Source organism: Pelodiscus sinensis, chromosome 9 (assembly GCF_049634645.1).
Source record: "Pelodiscus sinensis isolate JC-2024 chromosome 9, ASM4963464v1, whole genome shotgun sequence".
Classification (NCBI taxonomy): Eukaryota; Metazoa; Chordata; order Testudines; family Trionychidae; genus Pelodiscus; species Pelodiscus sinensis.
Window position 1 is genome coordinate 58,163,984 of NC_134719.1, and position 7,127 is coordinate 58,171,110.

General features: G+C 55.4%; 1 long non-coding RNA gene across 1 annotated transcript; it reads right to left on the bottom strand.

Annotated features, from left to right (window-relative positions):
• Window positions 1-1,510: 1,510 nt before the first annotated feature.
• On the bottom strand, window positions 1,511-4,131 carry LOC142830618 (uncharacterized). The gene is made up of 2 exons (XR_012906040.1): window positions 3,671-4,131; window positions 1,511-2,419 (listed from the first exon to the last, which is right to left on the bottom strand). It is a non-coding gene; the product is annotated as an uncharacterized LOC142830618 (long non-coding RNA).
• Window positions 4,132-7,127: the final 2,996 nt, after the last annotated feature.

A 7,127-nucleotide genomic window follows, 5' to 3' on the forward strand; every position in this document is an offset into this window, starting at 1 on the left:
TAAACGCCTGGGGTTTGGTAGTACCATGGCAAACACACCTTTGCAATATATTCTAACCTCTCATTAAAGGGAGAGAGAAGGAAAAGCAGTTAAAGCATTTGAATAGTAAAGTATTAAGTGAGGCTTTCATTTGAACACTCTCCCTTGGTCCTTCTCCCTAGAGCTGATGAGGGTTTTTAGAAGGCAAAGTCCCCGTGTCTCACTGTCTCTTAGATAGTACAGGTTGCACCTCCCTCTTCCGGCACCCTCGGGACCTGACTAGTCCCGAACGAGGGGATTTGCTGGACAAGGGGAAGTCCCTCCCAACATGAACCGTGCCGAACTGCTGCCCCCAGCTACAGCTACAGCCCAGTCCCGCTGCTGCCTGCCCGGCTGTGGCTCCCTCGCTGTAGCCCGGACTGGAGCTCCGCAGCTGCCGCTAGTCCCTGAGCTCCATGGCCAGGGCTGGCTCCCCAGCTGGGACCAAAGTTCCGTGGCCGCTGCTGGCCCTTGAGCTCCGTAGCTGCTGCTGGGCCCCCGCTACTGCTTGGCTGCAGGGGCCAGAACTCCCTGCTGCACTGCCTGCCCCTCAGCCCTCCCTCCCCCCAGACAAAGGGCTCCTGGCTGAGTCCCTGGATCCCCTCACACCGTGCTCCTGCCCCATGGCCCAGCCTCCCTATACCTGGGCTCTATGGTTCAGGAACATCCGTGGCCCAGTTGCCAGACCAGAGAGTCCCGGTTAAGGGAGGTACAACCTGTACCAAAGACGGGAATAACCCTCCTGTAGGGACGAGAGAACTGAGCTGAGATGGGCTGGGGCTGTTGCTGCTGCTGTTAAAGTCCCGTGGGAAGCAGCTGGCACTGGCAGAGGTGATGTGATCAGGGTGCCTCTCTCAGGCCTGGGCTGGCCAGGACAGCGCTCAGGATTGCACTGCAGAAGGGCTGGGGTCCTATGAACCAGTGGGGTGGCAGGCATAATGCTGACGCTCCCTCCAGTTGCTAATTTCTCCCCCCAAATTCTTCTTTTAAAGGCCCCTAAAAGGGGAGCGGTGGGTGGAATAGCCCCTCCCCTCTATCTTGTGCACCAATTAGGCCTAGTTTCCGACACACCAATTTTGATTCACTGCTTTCTAGTTCCAGACTTTCCCTGTTTACCAGGCGTGATCTTAACACCGTCCTTGAGTTCTATCAGGAGGCCTTTTTGTTTGGACTAATTCCGTCTCGCTCGCCCCTTCCACACCTTTGCCCATTAACATCGGCTGTTAAAAGCGATTGCTGCATCTTAGAAACTTTCACTCAGGGCTTATGCTTAAACGCACAAAGAAGCTAAAGCTATGGGGCCGTCGGGGGAAGGGGTGTAACGATCAGAGTCAAGGGCCTTTGACTGAAAATCCCTCCCGTGCCCTCCAGTTTAAACCCCATCATCCAATGGCAGGGCGGAAGGACAGAATTAATGACACTGGCTTCCCGAAGCCCCGGGAAGATTGTTTTCCTGTGGGAACTAGGCAGCTCCCAGGGCAGCGAGCTGGTGGGGGTCTGCTACTCTAGACGGGCTTGTGCCGTTGCCGGCTTCCCCCTATCGATCCTTACTGTGCGTCTGCATGGAAGTCACTGAACCTGAGGATCGGGATGCACCTTTCAACAGGTTCCCCTAGGGATGTCAGTGCCTAGTTCACTAAACGCTTAATTGATACACCTGAGCATATTGGTTAATCCAAGAGGGGGAGGCAGGAGTCCAGACCCGTGAGGTGCCACCTTGTGAGCCGTGATCAGCATCTTGGTGCACTTTAGTGCATTCTAGACTGGAATTACCGCACCCTACACCCGACCTTACAAACTGAGGACAGATTTTTGCCCAAGTGCTGCAGAACTACAGGAGCGGGCTGGGCTTTTGTCCAACAAGAGGGACGGAGAAATGAACATCCTTCGACCATTCTAACTGCCACCCCTTCTTATTGCAGCCAGGTAAAACTAAGAAACGGGGCACACATCTCTTGTTAAATTACCCTGCGTCTTATACGAAGAGACTGAGCACTCGTGCTGAGGAACGAAGAGGCTGGTCCCACAAACACTGCAATGATTTCATCCCCTGAACCTCAATTAGCCCTCTGCGGTTTAGGAATAGCAACCGCGGCACTTAGAGCTCAAGAATCTGCAGCTGGTCTGTAAGCAGCCTCTCATGAATATGAAAATAGGCCAGTGTGCCTCAGGAACGTGCGCGCTGGCCTCTGAATCTGGCCCTGGCTAAATGAAGTTCGGAGGGGTCAGCCCAAAGGATGCTGAGGAGAACCAACCATGACGAGCTGACAAGGAAGGACAGATGAGCGAGAGGTGAGCCACTCTGTAGGAATTGGGTGCTGGGGCCAAGAGGCCGTTGTTCATCTTCCTGGAGACGCGGGACAGATGAGAACCTGGTGACCTTGCTTGCCAGCCAGTTTCACTGCAAAGAAGCAAGGCAGGACCACTGATCCCCGTTTCCTTTTATCTTCCCACCCATCCACCCCCAGGACTTTACTGGTTCCGGTAGAGACAGAGGGTCAGCCCAAGTCCATGGGGGCGACCACGGTTGATGCTAGTTGAGTATCTGGTGCCAAATGTTTAAGGACCATTACAATGGCGAGCAGTCACCCTGAAGAGCACAGGGGGATGTGCCAGGTCGGGAAGCGCTCACTAATGTGTGCAAGGGTGAGACAACCAAGCCCTAAACATTTACACACTCGGATGTATTCTTCTGGCAGGGGGATGTCCGTGACCTGCCTGCCCGAGCACAGCCGGCAGCCGCTGGAAGGACTTGTTCTCGCCAGCCTGGAATGGTGACATCCAGGGAATCCCGCATCCCAGTCTCCACCCGTGCAGGCCAGGCTGGCAAGAGCCGTGGGAAACGCTGTCCCAACGCATCAGTTACTTCTTAGCGGCAACAGGGAGGGAGAAATGTTGAGAACTGAGATATTTTGGGGTCTGGATGCTTCATTTAGGCCAGGGTAGGCAATCATTTTATATGGGGGGGGGGGCACTCCAAGAATTTGGAAAGTGGTCAAGGGCTGCACTCTTCCATCATATTAATGGAGGAGGGGCGGGGTAAGGGCTGGAAATGGGGTGCAGAAGGTAGTTCAGGATAGGGGAGTGGCATGCAGGAGGGGCTGTGGGGTCTGGGAGGGAGTTTGGGTGAAGGAGGGGGCTGTGACCTGGGGCAGGGGATTGGGGTGCAGGGTCAAGGAGGGGGTTGTGACCTGGGGCAGGGGATTGGGGTGCAGGGTCAAGGAGGGGGTTGTGACCTGGGGCAGGGGATTGGGGTGCAGGGTCAAGGAGGGGGTTGTGACCTGGGGCAGGGGATTGGGGTGCAGGGTCGAGGAGGGGGTTGTGACCTGGGGCAGGGGATTGGGGTGCAGGGTCGAGGAGGGGGTTGTGACCTGGGGCGGGAGATTGGGGTGCAGGGTCGAGGAGGGGGTTGTGACCTGGAGCGGGAGATTGGGGTGCAGGGTCGAGGAGGGGGTTGTGACCTGGGGCACAGGGAATTGGGATGCAGGGTCGAGGAGGGGGTATGGGTGCAGGAGTGCAGAGGGTTTGGGTTGTGACCTGGGGTAGGGGTGTAGGACTGGTCTTTCCTGATCTCCCCCCCAAACCACAGTGATCATTAGAGACCTGATTCAGGAGCCTGACTTGCCTTTACTACATTAGCACATATAATTACCATGTTATTACCAGTCAGAAAACTGCCACCGAGCCTCTTCCACAGCGCAGCCTTGACCTGCTCCCGAGGGCGCTTTCCACTGGAGTGGCTGCGGGCGCTGTGCGAGGAAGGGCTTCCTTTTATTTGATCTAAATTTACCAGCCATCCATGTCACAAAGTGCCTCTTTATTCCCTCCGTACCGGGCCTGGGGCAAAGAGCGGGCGGGCCAGTTTTCAAAAATAGCCTTCCCAGAAAGGTGCAACCCTGACAGCCGGGGGCGGGGAGATTTGGCAAGCGCTCCGGGCGGCCGGTTCACTCAGTCCCACAGACAAGCTCCAGAGGGCACCTTCTAACACCCCGCCCGTCTCCGCCGCTGCCTGGCAAGTTCCTGCCTCGCGGGGCAGAGCTGGCGTGAGCACACAGCGCCCCCTGCTGCTCCTTCCAGAGAAAAAGCTCTGGAAAAAACACCCCTCTGGACCCAGTGTGGCAGGCCATCGAATCCTGGCCACTTGTCCAGAGCTAACCCAGGGTTCCCAGCCATGGCACCAAACACCAGGGCTGGCCTTACCATGAGGTGAACTAAGGCGGCCGCCTCAGGTGCCAGACTGTGGGGAGGGCGGAGTGGGGGGCACCACTCGGACCCAGAGAATTGAGACCGTTCAAAGTTTTAGCCTAAGTGAGGGAGCATGGGGGCGTCATTTGAGCTCCCGCCTCAGGTGCCAAAATGTTGTGGGCCGACTGCTAAACACTCTACTTATCCACACTACCATTAGGCCAAGTCCCCATGACAGGGCGGCAGCACAGGGGGGCAGTCAGGAGCATGAAGTTAGGGCCGGAGGGAGAAAAAACCCGAACCCAGGAGCACTGCCCCCAAAGAGCCCTTGCCCCGGGGCCTTTCCTCCCGCCCGTTCCCGGCCGAGTGAGTCCAAGAAGGGGCCGCCCTGGCTTGTGAGAACAGGCCGGAGAAGCAGGCGAGCCCAGCGCCGGGAGGGACTGACTGTCCAGGAGGCCCGGCAAAGTGGCCGGGTTCAATGTGGACAGCAGCAAAGCTCCAGCCCCAGAAGTGACCCGTCAAGAACATGAGCACCCCAGCGCCAAGGGGACTGGGTGTGAAATGAAGACACCGCCCAGCTCTTGGTGTTACTGTAATACAAATAACAAGGAAACCCAGTGACAAGGAAAGGCCTATAACGAGCTCTGACACTGACCAAGAAAGCAGAGACCAGACATTAAGGGCCCAACCCTGCAGGCCTGTCATTGGCAGAACTCCTCCATTAACTTCACTGGGAGTTCTGCACCCATAGGATGAGCCAGATTGGCCTCAAGAAGGCAGAATCTCAGGAGCGTATAATATTTTGTAAGATCTTCAAGGATCACCTTCACCTTGCTTGTGTCTTTACCCTTGGGGAACCGTACTAGCATGGGATACAACAAACTGTGCGGTGCCATCAAGGCGAGAGAACATACAACAGCTGTCCTGCCAAGCCTTCAATGTGGTTCGGCTTGAAGGAGCTACAAATAGATTTTGCTGACTTGGTTACAGACAGCAAAATCGATTCCCAATTCACGAAAATCCACCTCAGCATTCCTGGGCTATTGACTGCAGTAGAGTGACCCCCAAATTGCATCGGCAAGGACCTGACTATGTAGGGCCCATCTCATAATCCTCCTCTGATTCTGAAATGAAAGCAATTCCTTTCGTCTGACTGCAATGATTACATACTCTGTCCTGGGAATAGATACAATGACCAACAGCATGCAATACTTTGGGTTTCTCCCTCCCCTTTTGCTATTCAACCTGCCAGGAATTTGAGGTAGATGGTCTGCAAGAATATGCAGAGAAGGATCAAGCTGAATTCAAGAATGATTCCAAGACAGATGAATCATTTTTTATGGGTGTATTCTGTTCCTCCACCCCTCCCAGCTCTCTCTCATTAGGACTTTTGGATATGGTTTTTGTTTTTCTTTATCTCCGGGTATGTCTACACTACAAAGTTAGTTCGAACTAACGGACGTTAGTTCGAACTAACGTTAATAGGCGCTACACTAGCGCTCCGCTAGTTCGAATTTGAATCGAACTAGCGGAGCGCTTAGTTCGAACTAGGTAAACCTCATTTTACGAGGATTAAGCCTAGTTCGAACTAGCTAGTTCAAATTAAGGGCTGTGTAGCCCCTTAATTCTAACTAGTGGGAGGCTAGCCCTCCCCAGGTTTCCCTGGTGGCCACTCTGGCCAACACCAGGGAAACTCTATGCCCCCTTCCCGGCCCCGGACCCCTTAAAGGGGCACGGGCTGGCTACGGTGCCCGTGCCAGGTGCAAGCCTGCCAGCACCCAGCCAGCAGACCCTGCACCTGGCACGTATCGAGCCACCCACCCGATGTCCCCCAGCCCACCCCCTCTTCCCGGGACCAGGCTGGCGGCTCCCGGGAGCTTGCCCTGGACCGCAAGAGGCAGGCACCTGCCTGGGCTAGTGCGGACATCGTGGACCTTGTCCACGATCTCCGCACTAGGCACAGGAAAGTGGCCGTCTAGGGCAGGAGAGCTGCCAGCCTTGCCACCCAGGAGCAGGTGTGCATGAAAATCAAGGGGGTCCACTGAGACCCCCGACCCTGAGCCCTGAGCTTACAATGGCCATCCTGGGTCAGACCAAAGGTCCATCTAGCCCAGTAGCCTGTCTGCCGACAGCGGCCAACTCTAGGGACCCTGGAGGGGATGGACCAAGCCATTTGTCTCGTGCCATCCCTCTCCAGCCTTCCACAAACTTTGGGCAGGGACACCACTCCTACCCCCTGGCTAAGACTACTCCATGGACCCAACCTCCATGACTTGATCTCACTTCCCTTTAAACTCTGTTCTAGTTGTAGCCTTCACAGCCTCCTGCAGCAAGGAGTTCCGCAGGTTAACTATTTGCTTTGGGAAGAAGAACAACTTTCTCTTACTAGTTTGAAGCCTGCTACCCAGTCCTTTCCTTTGGTGTCCTCTAGTCCTTCTTTATGGGAACTCAGGAAGAACTTTTCTGAATGCACCCTCTCCACCCAACCCCTGCTTTTAGAGACCTCTATTCTGTCCCCGCTCCATCTCCTCTTTTCTAAGCTGAACAGTCCCAGTCTCTGTAGCCTCTCTTCATCTGGGACCTGTTCCCAACCCCTGATCAAGTTAGTTGCCCTCCCCTCTCCCAGCCTTTCTCTTCCTCTCTCCCACCTCCTTTTCCCAGTCTCCCCCAGTTTTGTTCAATAAAGACAGAGTCAATGTTGGAAGAAACGTTATCTTTATTTTGTACATCAATAAGAAGGGGGGCTAGGGAAGGGTAAGTGGAAGGAGGTGAGGGAGGAATGGGGTACGAGCCCCCGATGGGGAGAACTGGGCTGGCTCTGCGGGCTTCTGGGGGTGGAAGCTCTCCTGCAGCCCCCCAATTGCCCCCTCTCCCCAGATGGCAGCCTGCGGCAAGTGCAGCCGGGCTGATGGCCGAGTGCTGTG